Source organism: Palaemon carinicauda, chromosome 32 (assembly GCF_036898095.1).
Source record: "Palaemon carinicauda isolate YSFRI2023 chromosome 32, ASM3689809v2, whole genome shotgun sequence".
Classification (NCBI taxonomy): domain Eukaryota; kingdom Metazoa; phylum Arthropoda; class Malacostraca; order Decapoda; family Palaemonidae; genus Palaemon; species Palaemon carinicauda.
Genome location: NC_090756.1, coordinates 24557154 through 24570344, shown reverse-complemented (window position 1 = coordinate 24570344; position 13191 = coordinate 24557154). Strand labels below are relative to the sequence as shown.

Here is a 13191-nt window from a genome sequence, read left to right as displayed (position 1 = left end):
CAAGAACCTCAACTCTTGAGGCAAGAGCCTCAACTCTTGAGGCAAGAGCCTCAACTCTTGAGGCAAGAGCCTCAACTCTTGAGGCAAGAACCTCAACTCTTGAGGCAAGAGCCTCAACTCTTGAGGCAAGAACCTCAACTCTTGAGGCAAGAACCTCAACTCTTGAGGCAAGAACCTCAACTCTTGAGGCAAGAGCCTCAACTCTTGAGGCAAGAACCTCAACTCTTGAGGCAAGAGCCTCAACTCTTGAGGCAAGAACCTCAACTCTTGAGGCAAGAACCTCAACTCTTGAGGCAAGAGCCTCAACTCTTGAGGCAAGAACCTCAACTCTTGAGGCAAGAACCTCAACTCTTGAGGCAAGAGCCTCAACTCTTGAGGCAAGAGCCTCAACTCTTGAGGCAAGAGCCTCTCTCTGCGCAGCCACCTCCTCAACCCTTGAGGCAGACGCAACTCTTGAGGCAGGAACCTCATGCTATGAGGCAGCCGCCTCAACGCATGCAGCAACCGCATTCTTCACAGCATGAGCCTCTCTCTGCGCAGCTACCTCCTCAACCCTTGAGGCAGACGCAACTCTTGAGGCAGGAACCTCACAGGAGCCTCATGCTATGCGGCATCCTCCTCAAACCATGAGGCAGGAGCCTCATGCTATGCGGCATCCTCCTCAACCCATGAGGCAGGAGCCTCATGCTATGCGGCAACCTCCTCTACCCATGAGGCAGCCTCATGCTATGCGGCATCCTCCTCAACCCATGAGGCAGGAGCCTCATGCTATGCGGCATCCTCCTCAAACCATGAGGCAGGAGTCTCATGCTATGAGGAGCCTCATGCTATGCGGCATCCTCCTCAAACCATGAGGCAGGAGCCTCATGCTATGCGGCAACCGCCTCAACCCATGAGGCAGGAGCCTCATACTATGCGGCATCCTCCTCAACGCATGCGGCATGAGCCTCATCCCTTGCAGCATGAGCCTCATCCCATGCAGCATGAGCCTCATACCATGCGGCATGAGCCTCATCCCATGCAGCATGAGCCTCATCCCATGCAGCATAAGCCGCACGCCATGCAACATGCTCTGCTTACCTTACAGCATGCTCTACATACAGCATGCTCTGCATACAGCATGCTCTGCATAACTTACCGCATGCTCCTCAGTCACACATCTTTGGTTGTTGCCAACTCACTAGACTGTCAAGCAGTTTCATAACGTTGCCTTCTAGTCTGCTGCTTTTGCACCAGTGAAACCCTCACTGAGAGAACTTAGCTTTTCTCGGATATGGTTCCTGTAGATGAGAAAGTGCTATTCTCCCTCCTTCTGATATTCCCTTGAGGACTCTGTCATTTGGAGAGGAGCCTTTAGCTGCTTAGCCTCCTATGGACTTTTATTTAAGCATAACATGCTTCCAGGGAGGGTAATGGTTCCACTTCAGTCGCTAACCCCGTCTGTTACCACACCTGCTCCCATAGACCTTGAGCTTTGTTGCAAGACATGCAGTCCAAGCTTAGTCCTTGTTTGAGGATTTTTTGTTTACGGAGTCAGTGTGTCACTGGGAAGACGTTCAACAACCAGCAGAAGTGACTTGTTGTGACGCAGTGCGGCAACCTCAGCAACCCGATAAGGAGTTGTCTGTACGACCCAGACAGTCTAGACAGCTTCGGGTTGTCGCTGTACTTCCTCGCTTCCCCATGGTTGACAGTTCACAGACTGTGCAGCAGTACCATGATCTTGTGTCCGGCTCCGTCAGACGACTAGCTTTTAAGAGCTCCCACAAGTCGTCGCTGTCTGGAGATTCTCAGATGGACTATGGATCTGACCAAGGAACTGGGCCTCCTGGTCAATTTTGAGGAGTCCCAGCTCGTCCCATCCCAGACCATTGTCTACCTGGGTATGGATCTTCAGAGTCGAGCTTTTCGGGCTTTTCCGTCGGCCCCAAGGATCTACTAAGCCCTAGATTGCATCCAGAGCATGCTGAGAAGGAACCGATGCTCAGTCAGGTAGTGGATGAGTCTAACAGGGACACTTTCATCGCTGGCCCTGTTCATCGAGTTAGGGAGACGCCACCTCCGCCCCCTTCAGTATCATCTAGCGGCTCACTGGATAAAGGACATGACGCTAGAGACGATCTCAGTTCCTGTTTCCGAAGAGAGGAGGTCTACTCTCACGTGGTGAAAGAACAGCTTTCTTCTCAAGGAAGTCTACCTTTGGCTGTTCAGAAACCCAACCGCCGTCTCTTCTCTGACGCATCAGACACGGGCTGGGGTGCGACTTTGGACGGACAGGAATGCTCGGGAACATGGAATCAGGAGCTAAGGACACTTCACATCTATTGCAAGGAGCTGTTGGCGGTTCATCTGTCCTTGATAAACTTCAAGTCCCTCCAGCTTAACAAGGTGGTGGAGGTGGACTCTGACAACACCACAGCCTTGGCTTACATCTCCAAGCAGGGAGGGACTCATTCGTGGAAGTTGTTCTAGATCGCAAGGGACCTCCTCATCTGGTTAAAAGATCGAAAGCTCACGCTGGTAACGAGGTTCATTCAGGGCGATATGAATGTCATGGCAGATCGCCTTAGCCGGAAGGGTCAGGTCATCCCCACAGAGTGGACCCTTCACAAGAATGTTTGCAGCAGACTTTGGGCCCTGTGGGGTCAGCCAACCATAGATCTGTTCGCTACCTCGATAACCTAGAGGCTCCCGTTGTATTGTTCTCCGATTCCAGACCCAGCAGCAGTTCACGTGGATGCTTTTCTGCTGGATTGGTCCCATCTCGACCTGTATGCATTCCCGCCGTTCAAGATTGTCAACAGGGTACTTCAGAAGTTCGCCTCTCGCAAAGGGACACGGCTGACGTTGGTTGGCTCCGCTCTGGCCCGCGAGAGAATGGTTCATAGAGGTACTGCAATGGCTGGTCGACATTCCCAGGACTCTTCCTCTAGGAGTGGACCTTCTACGTCTACCTCACGTAAAGAAGGTACATCCAAACCTCCACGCTCTTCGTCTGACTGCCTTCAGACTTTCGAAAGACTCTCAAGAGCTAGGGGCTTTTCGAAGGAGGCAGCCAGAGCGATTGCCAGAGCAAGGAGGACATCCACTCTCAGAGTCTATCAGTCTAAAGGGGAAGTCTTCCGAAGCTGGTACAAGGCCAATGCAGTTTCCTCATCCAGTACCACTGTAACCCAGATTGCTGACTTCCTGTTACATCTAAGGAACGTAAGATCCCTTTCAGCTCCTACGATTAAGGGTTACAGAAGTATGTTGGCAGCGGTTTTCCGCCACAGAGGCTTGGATCTTTCCACCAACAAAGATCTACAGGACCTCCTTAGGTCTTTTGAGACCTCAAAGGAACGTCGGTTGTCCACTCCAGGCTGGAATCTAGACGTGGTCCTAAGGTTCCTTATGTCATCAAGATTTGAACCTCTCCAATCAGCCTCTTTTAAGGACCTCACATTAAAAACTCTTTTCCTCGTGTGCTTGACAACAGCTAAAAGAGTAAGTGAGATCCACGCCTTCAGCAGGAACATAGTTTTCACATCTGAAACGGCTACATGTTCCTTGCAGTTCGGTTTTTTGCTAAAACGAGCTTCCTTCACGTCCTTGGCCTAAGTCGTTCGAGATCCCAAGCCTGTCCAACTTGGTGGGGGACGAACTGGAGAGAGTACTTTGCCCAGTTAGAGCTCTTAGGTACTATCTAAAAAGGTCATAACCTTTACGAGGACAATCAGAAGCCTTATGGTGTGCTATCAAGAAGCCTTCTCTTCCAAGGTCTAAGAACTCAGTTTCTTACCTATTCAGGCTCCTGATTAGGGAAGCACATTCTCATCTGAAGGAAGAAGACCTTGCTTTGCTGAAGGTAAGGACACATGAAGTGAGAGCTGTGGCTACTTCAGTGGCCCTCAAACAGAACCGTTCTCTGCAGAGTGTTATGGATGCAACCTATTGGAGAAGCAAGTCAGTGTTCACATCATTCTATCTCAAAGATGTCCAGTCTCTTTACGAGAACTGCTACACCCTGGGACCATTCGTAGCAACGAATGCAGTAGTAGGCGGGGGCTCAGCCACTACATTCCCATAATCCCATAACCTTTTTAACCTTTCTCTTGAATACTTTTTATGGGTTGTACGGTCGGCTAAGAAGCCTTCCACATCCTTGTTGATTTGGCGGGTGGTCAATTCTTTCTTGAGAAGCGCCGAGGTTAAAGGTTGTGATGAGGTCCTTTAGTATGGGTTGCAGCCCTTTATACTTCAGCACCTAAGAGTCGTTCAGCATCCTAAGAGGACCGCTACGCTCAGTAAGGAAGACGTACTTAATAAAGGCAGAGTAATGGTTCAAGTCGTCTTCCTTACCAGGTACTTATTTATTTTATGTTATTTTTGAATAACTAATAAAATAAAATACGGGATACTTAGCTTCTTTGTTAACATGTATGCTGGTCTCCACCCACCACCCTGGGTGTGAATCAGCTACATGATTATCGGGTAAGATTAATATTGAAAAATGTTATTTTCATTAGTAAAATAAATTTTTGAATATACTTACCCGATAATCATGATTTAATTGACCCACCCTTCCTCCCCATAGAGAACCAGTGGACCGAGGAAAAAATTGAGGTGGTGTTGACAAGAAGTACTGGAGTACCTGACCACAGATGGCGCTGTGGTGTTCACCCCCACCTGTATAGCGATCGCTGGCGTATCCCGACCGTAGATTTCTGTCGGCAACAGAGTTGACAGCTACATGATTATCGGGTAAGTATATTCAAAAATTTATTTTACTAATGAAAATAACATATTTTTATGTTTGTTTATATGCGACCTTTCCTAATAGTAGGCGGTCCTAACTTGGAACCGAAGTTAATTAACATTGAGCCCGTTATATCGTATTTAACCTTTAAAGAATTTAATACTTTTTTAATTTTAATGTTTTATGAAAGAATTTCTTTGATAGTCTCGTACTGTTTTCAAAGATGAACTAACGTTTAGTTTTTTAGTCTACGCAGTTGTTGACGTTCAGAACGTTCAACATGCGCTCTATCGTTACGATAGAGAGAGAGTGTATCACGGTTTCACCTTGCAGTAAGAGTAAACCGATTCTAGCGTTTCGTTCATTCTTTCTTAGCTTAAATGGTTTAAATTCTAAATTAAAGGAACTTTTTATTTGGAAAACCTTTCAGTTTTTTCCTTTAGCAAATAACATGTTTTAACGATATATAATTGGGCTCTTCTCTCAGGTGCGAAATCAAGAGAGAAGAGAGAGAGAGATAGAGACGGAGGGAGAGAGAGGAGAATAAACGTTTCGTTCAAGCGGGTAACGTTGTTCTCGTTTTTTACTCTCCTCCCTAGTCGCTGTAGGGGAAGAAGGTAAAACGTTTCTAGGGTTTTATTCTTGTTCCCAGGCTTTGTGCGGTGAGAGATTGTAAACGTAGTTTATTTGATCTAGTGTTTAGTCTCTTTTCCAGCCACTGAATTCTTTATCTTTATTTATGTTTTTCTGTTGCATTGTAAGACTGTTTTCGCAATTACTACCTTTTAATGAAGGATAGGATTGCGTGTTTCAGGTAGAAATCAGTTAAAGTTTCGATTTCAGTGAAATAAGTGCAAAACAGAAAATCAAAAGTGATAAAGTGATATGCGCAAAGTGTTACAGTGTTGCGTCCGAGGGTTCGTCTGTTCGTGCCAGTCGTTCACCTAGTCCGGGACCTCTTACAAGCTCCCAAGCCCAGGGGAGAAGTAATGTCGAACGACTTATGGGTTCCACAGGCCTTGATCAACGAACAGACGTTTTTCCCTCCGTGGTTTCGGGCGTATCTACCCAAGATCGCCCCACCCACACAAAGACGAGAGAGCCCATTTATTCCTCGTCTGCGGAAGAGGTTTCTCGTAAGAAACCATGGACCACATCTTGCAGCTTTTTAAGTGCAAGTCGGTCCCTTCCGCGCAAGTCCAACGGCCTAGGTGTAGCCACTGGGTCAGTTCGGACTCGCTGCAGTCATCCGACGACTGCACACCTCCCAAGAGAGGCAAGGTGGTACCGCAACAGGCAGTAACTCCGTCTGTTGCCGCACCAGCTGTTTTAGACCCTCAGTCACAACGGACAGTAGCTCCGTCTGTTGCCGTTTTTGTAGACCCTAAGTGGTCTTTACTGCAGTCTATGCAGACTCAGTTAGCTGCGGTTATGCAGGAGTTTCGTGCGGAGAAGGTTGACACTGCTCCCGTTAGCCTACAACCTGCCACGGTTGTGCGCCCAGCTCACGCTGAGGCTGCCTGCTCCCTCACTCCGGCTGCGGAGAGCTCCACCTCCGATGCACAATCGACCCTGCCAGGCGCATGTTAACGTTAGCCGACGTGCGGCACCCTCCGTTAACATGCGTGAGCTACCGCATCAACAGTGGGAAGGTGGAGTCAAGCTGCCGTGTTTTGACGCGATGCGTTAGTTTCCGCAACCCACGGCAGTCCCCACCACGCACCACCACTCCTCTTTGGTTGTTGCCTGCTCCCACACTCCGACTGCGGAGAAGGTTGACGATGCACCCGTTTGCCTACAACCTGCCACGGTTGTGCGCCCAGCATGGCTGCCTGCTCCCACACTCTTGTTGTGAGAGCTCCTCCACCCATGCGCAGTCGACCCTGCCAGACGCATGCTGACTCTCACAGACACACGGAGCACTCCGTTGCCGTGCGTGAGCTACCACAAGCTGCCGTGTTTTGACACGGTGTGTCAGCCTCCGCAACCCACTGTGGTTACCGCCACTCGCCCGCAGCAGACTAGTCAGTCAGGAGTTGAGGCTTCCCCACACAGCTTTGGTTGTTGCCAGCTCACAGACTGTCAAGCAGTTACATGACGTTGCCTTCTGGTCTGCTACTAATGCACCAGTGCTGTATGTCCTCACGCCCTGTTGTGGTTGACAGTTCAGTTTTTGACAGTTCACAGACTATCAAGCAGTTACATAACGTTGCCTTCTGGTCTGCTGCTTATGCACCAGTGAGAACCTCACTGAGATAACCTAGCTTTTCTCGGACATGGTTCCTGTAGATGAGAAAGTGCTGTTCTCCCTCCTACTGATATTCCTTTGAGGACTCTGTCATTTGGAGAGGAGCCTTAAGCTGCTTAGCCTCCTATGGACTTTAATTAAAGCATAACAAGGCTTCCAGGGATGGTAAATGGTTCCGCTTCAGTCGCTAACCCCGTCTGTTGCCACACCTGCTCCCATAGACCCTAATGGGCTTTGTTGCAAGACATGCAGTCCAAACTTGTGTCCTTGATAGAGGATTTTTTACGGAGAAGAACCTTCTGGCCAACAACCTTCCTACCGGTTGGTTGTGCGCCCTGTTGACGCTGAGGTATCCTACTCGCGTCCGCCAGTTGAGGTGGTTCCTCCACCGATGCGACCCAGTGTGGGTTGCCAGTCGCACGTTGACGTTAAGCGACTCTCGGAGGTGGTTGTGGACGTTCAGTGTGTCACTAGGAAGACGTTCAACAACCAGCAGAGGTGACTTGTTGTGACACAGTGCGGCAACCTCAGCAACCCGGTAGGGGGTTGACTGCACAACCCAGACAGTCTAGACAGTTTCGGGTTGACGCTGTACTTCCTCACGTCCCCATGGTTGACAGTTCACAGACTGTGCAGCAGTACCATGATATTGTGTCCGGCTCCGTCACGCATCCACCAGTGCGACCGGATTCAGCAAGTCAGACGTTGCCCACTCCGTTGCCGTTTCCTCATCAGTTTCGGATGAGGAACCCTCTGATGAGGACATTGCTGAACAAGACGATCAACCCCCAGCCCTGCTATCCATCCAGAAGATGCTGTAGAAGGAACGCTGCCCTGTCAGGCTGTGGATGAGTCTGGTTAGGACACTGTCATCCGTGGTTCATTTTGTGTCACTTGGAAGACTACACCTCCGTCCTCTTCTGTATCATCTAGCTTTTCACTGGAAAAGGACAAGACGCTAGAAGCGGTCTCGATCCCGGTTTCCGGAAAGATTAAGTCTGGTCTGACTTGGTGAAAGGACTTTATCAACCTTTGAAAGGGTCTTCCCCTGACTGTTCAGACTCCCAACCACGTTCTCTTCTCGGACGCATCGGACGTAGGCTGGGGTGCGACATTAGGCGGTAGGGAATGCTCGGGATTATGGAACTCGAGTCAAAGGACAATGCATTTCAACTGCAAGAAGCTACTGGCAGTACGTCTGACCTGGAAAAGCTTCAGGTCTCTCCTTCAAGGCAAAGTGGTGGAGGTGAACACGGACAACACCCTGCTTTGACGTACATCTCCAAGCAAGGAGGGACCTACTCTCTGACATGGTACGAGTTCGCAAGAGACCTCCTCACCTGTTCAACAGGTCTAGACTTTTCACTAGTAACGAGGTTCATCCAAGGCAACTTGAATGTCATAGCAGATTGTCTCAGTAGGAAGGGACAAATAATTCCAACAGATTGGACCCTCCACAAGGATGTATGCAAGAGACTTTGGGCCACCTGGGGCCAGCCAACCATAGATCTCTTTGCAACCTCGATGACCAAGAGGCTCCCAATACTTTGCTCACCTATCCCGGACCCAGCAGTAGTTCATATAGATGCCTTTCTACTAGATTGGTCACATCTAGATCTATATGCATTCCCTCCGTTCTAGATTGTCAACAAGGTACTGCAGAAGTTTGCCTCTCACGTAGGGACAAAGTTGACGCTAGTTGCTTCCCTCTGGCCCGCGAGAGAATAACTCACCGAGGTACTTCGATGGCTAGTAGACGTTCCCAGAACACTTCCCCTAAGGGTGGACCTGCTACGTCTGCCACGCGTAAAGAAGGTACTCCAAGGCCTCCACGCTCTTCGTCTGACTGCCTTCAGACTATCGAAAGACTCTCGAGAACTAGAGGTTTTTCGAAGGAGGCAACCAGAGCGATTGCTAGAGCAAGGAGAACATCCACCCTTAGAGTCTACCAATCGAAGTGGGAAATCTTCCGAAACTGGTGCAAGTCAGTATCCGTATCCTCGACCAGTACCTCTGTAACTCAAATAGCTGACTTCCTCTTATATCTGAGGAAAGAACGATCTCTTTCAGCTCCCACTATCAAGGGTTACAGAAGCATGTTGGCATCAGTCCTCCGTCACAGAGGCTTAGATCTTTCCAACAATAAAGATCTACAGGACCTCCTTAAGTCTTTTGAGACCACGAAGGAGCGTCGTTTGGTTACACCTGGTTGGAATTTAGACGTGGTTCTAAGATTCCTTATGTCAGACAGGTTCGAACCGCTTCAATCAGCCTCCCTGAAAGATCTCACCTTTAAGACTCTTTTCCTGATATGCTTAACCACAGCTAAAAGAGTCAGTGAGATTCATGCCTTCAGCAAGAACATCGGATTCTCATCCGAAACGGCTACATGTTCTACAACTTGGTTTTCTAGCCAAACACGAGCTGCCTTCTCGGCCTTGACCAATATCGTTCGATATTCCAAACTTATCGTATGGTTGGAAATGAACTAGAAAGAGTCTTATGTCCTGTAAGAGCTCTTAAGTTCTATTTTAAAAACCTTTACGAGGCCCGTCTGAAGCTTTATGGTGTTCAGTTAAGAATCCATCTTTGCCTATGTCAGAGAATTCTTTATCCTATTTTATCAGACTGTTAATACGAGAAGCTCATTCCCTTCTGAATGAGGAAGACCAAGCTTGGCTGAAGGTAAGGACACACGAAGTTAGAGCTGTCGCAACTTCCGTGGCCTTTAAACAAAATAGATCTCTGCAAAGTATATTCGACGCAACCTATTGGAAAAGCAAATCAGTGTTCGCGTCTTTTATCTTAAGAATGTCCAGTCTCTTTACGAGAACTGCTACACTCTGGGACCATTCGTAGCAACGAGTGAAGTAGTGGTGGGGGCTCCACCACTACAATTCCCTAATTCCAGAACCTTTTTAATCTTTCTCTTGAAATATTTTTGGGTTGTCCGGAAGGCTAAGAAGCCTTTCGCATCCTACTTGATTTGGCGGGTGGTCAAAGTCATTTCTTGAGAAGCGCCTAGATTAGAGGTTTTGAGGAGGACCTTTAGTATGGGTTGCAACCCTTCATACTTCAGCTCCTAGGAGTCGCTCAGCATCCTATGAGGATCGCGAGGCTCAGTAAGGAAGACGTACTTAAAAAGGCAGAGTAATTGTTCAAGTCGTCTTCCTTACCAGGTACTTATTTATTTTATGCTTGTTATTTTGAATAACTGCTAAAATGAAATACGGAATACTTAGCTCATATAATGTCAACATGTAATGCTGGTCTCTACCCACCCCCCTGGGTGTGAATCAGCTATATGATCATCGGGTAAGTTTAATATTGAAAAATGTTATTTTCCTTAGTAAAATAAATTTTTGAATATATTTACCCGATGATCATAAATTAAAGGACCCACCCTTCCTCCCCAATAGAGACCCAGTGGACAGAGGAGAAAATTGGTTCTATGTTGACATCGAGTACTTGAGTACCTACTTGACAGATGGCGCTGTTGATGTACACCCCCACCTGTATAGCGATCGCTGGCGTATTCCGCCCGTAGGTTTTTTCTGTCGGGCAGCAGAGCTGACAGCTATATGATCATCAGGTAAGTATATTCAAAAATTTATTTTACTAAGGAAAATAACATTTTGCTTAGAAGTCAAACGATCCTGGTTTTTCTAATTGGAACCATCCGACAGTTCTGGGTTTGTCAATAGATTCAATCCCCATGCAGTATTGGCTGCCCTACTGGGTAGTTTGCTGGCCAAGTAGCTCAGAGTCTTCCAGATTCCGAGGGAATCAGAAGGAAAAACCTGGGTTTTACCTGGAATGGGTGCTTGTACAATCTGTGTCCAGTTTTCCTCGAGTCAGGATATGAGCTAGAGCTAGCTGGATCAAGCTCCAGGGTGGAAGTCAATAGAGAGAAATGTTCTCTCCTTTCCAGGGATACTCAGATGGAATTGTCTCCTCACACAGAGTTTTAGGCATACCTGTCCTCATCTAGAAGTCAGACCTCCTCCTTGAAACATAATCCACATACTACGATCTTTGAAAGGAGCTCTGTCTGAACTACTGCGTCAATCATCAGACCATGACTTGACACTTAAGAAGGTCTTCTTTTTCTCGCCTCTGCAAAGAGGGTCAGCAAGTTACGTGGTCTTTCTTACGTCGTACATTCTAAGGTATGGTGACAGATAACCCTCGACATCGTCTGTGGATTCATTGCCAAGACTCAAAATCCGGCTATAGCGGTCCCAAGACGCAGGCCCTTCTGGATGGAGAGTCTTCATTTTGTATCCAATTATGCAGATTAATGGTTACTATGCCCTACGAGGGCCCTGAGGTCTTACCCCAAATGAACTACACGAGCTTGCTCACGTTAACAAAATGTTTATTAGCAAGGCTAGGGTCAAAAGGAGAGTCACAAGGAATATGATCTCCTCATAGATTCGACAGGTAATAGATCATGCCCTGAATCCTGACTCTCCCCCGCAATGGTGTAAACCCAGAGCTCATAATGCTAGGAGCAGTAGCACGTCCCTAGCATTTAAAAAGAACTACTCTATGATGCAGGCACAGTACTTCAAGTTGGTGTGTGGAAGCATCAGACAACTTTCACAGCCCACTACCTGCAAGACGTAACCCAGAGGAACCTGGAAACCTCCATTGGTCCTGTGGTGGGTGCACAACATATGATCGAAACACCTCAAGCTCACTTGTTGGAGAATTAGTAGGCAGTTGAGGGCAGACGTCAACTTGGGTTAGTCTGGGATGAAAGACGAGAGTGACTGGCTCTTTACTTCATCTTCCCCTCTATTGGGGTACAGCACCTTCGTTACACTGCAAGCTGGCCTCCTCCGTCTGCAGTTATGAACCATCTCCCTTGTGTCACCTGATTTATGTTTATATATTTGTTGATCCCCATTCCCTAAGCGAGGTTGGAATCGTTCATTGTCCAATGGTTAGTTCGATGGAGTCTTATGACTCCAAGAATTCTCACTTGGACAAGTCACATTGCTTTAGTTATCACACAAAAAAGATTGCCCAGATTGCTATCTCGCGCATTTGCACGAGAATTTAGCGAGCTGTGAGGGTGTTCCTCTATAAAGTTTGTGAATAGCACCGAGGAACACCCCGGGTGAAAACCAGCCAGTTGGTTAGGACTTCCACCCACCTAAGGGTAAGTCTTTCCCTATAAAGAGCAAAATGGTTTGTATAGAATGTCGTAACAAATGACATTTGTATTTTTCCTTACGAATACGAATCTTGAGCCCTTCATACAGATTTGTCCTGCCATCACCCATCCCCATCAAGCCCTGCCTGCAATTAAAAGTGGCAATATAGCACGTGTGTGTGAGTAGGGTAGCCGGTACTACCACCAAACCCCCCTCCGCTAACTATAGTCCATTTCTTTTAGCGATGCATATTTGCACCGACTCGCAGCGGTGCCCTTTTAGCTCGGAAAAGTTTCCGGATCGCTGATTAGTTGGACAAGATAATTCTAACCAATCAGCGACCAGGAAACTTTTCCGAGCTAAAAGGGCACCGCCGCGAGTCGGTGCAAATATGCATCGCTAAAAGAAATGGACTATAGCAGTGGGTAGCTTTACCTCCCTAAAAGTCTTATTGCTAGTTTCCAGCTTCAGCGAGAGCATATTCCCCATAAAGAGCTCAAGGATTGTATTGTTAGAAAAAAATACAAATTACTTCCAAATTTGTCATATTTTCTATCTTGGAGCTGCACAAATTATACTTCTTTTGCAAATCCAAGAAACACTTTTTGGCTTTTCAGTGTGTCTTAATTAGTACATAGCACGGACTTGATACATCGTAGTTTTTCAGTTTTTTGAGTGGTTTAATAAGGCTTGAGGATGAGAGAATGCTCTGTGTTAGTTGGCAAATAGCACAGAGTTTATAACCCAACATGAACTGCAGCATTTCAATTGTAATTATGAACAGTTTACATGTTTGCTGCAATAGAATGTTGTCTTATTGAATAAGAAAAACACTAGTTAGTACAGTACTCCCAGTTCATTTTGTTAGTACAGTACTCCCAGTTCATTTTGTTCGTACAGTACGCCCAGTTCATTTTGTTAGTACAGTACTCCCAGTTCATTTTGTTAGTACAGTACTCCCAGTTCATTTTGTTAGTACAGTACTCCCAGTTCATTTTGTTAGTACAGTACTCCCAGTTCATTATGGGAAACTAAAATTCATA

The 13191-nt window shown here is 47.2% G+C and overlaps 1 protein-coding gene across 1 annotated transcript in view; it reads right to left on the bottom strand.

Moving 5' to 3' along the window:
- LOC137625345 (uncharacterized) overlaps nucleotides 1-13191 on the bottom strand; it is a 544968-nt gene that overhangs the window by 139096 nt on the left and 392681 nt on the right. The window lies entirely within an intron of this gene.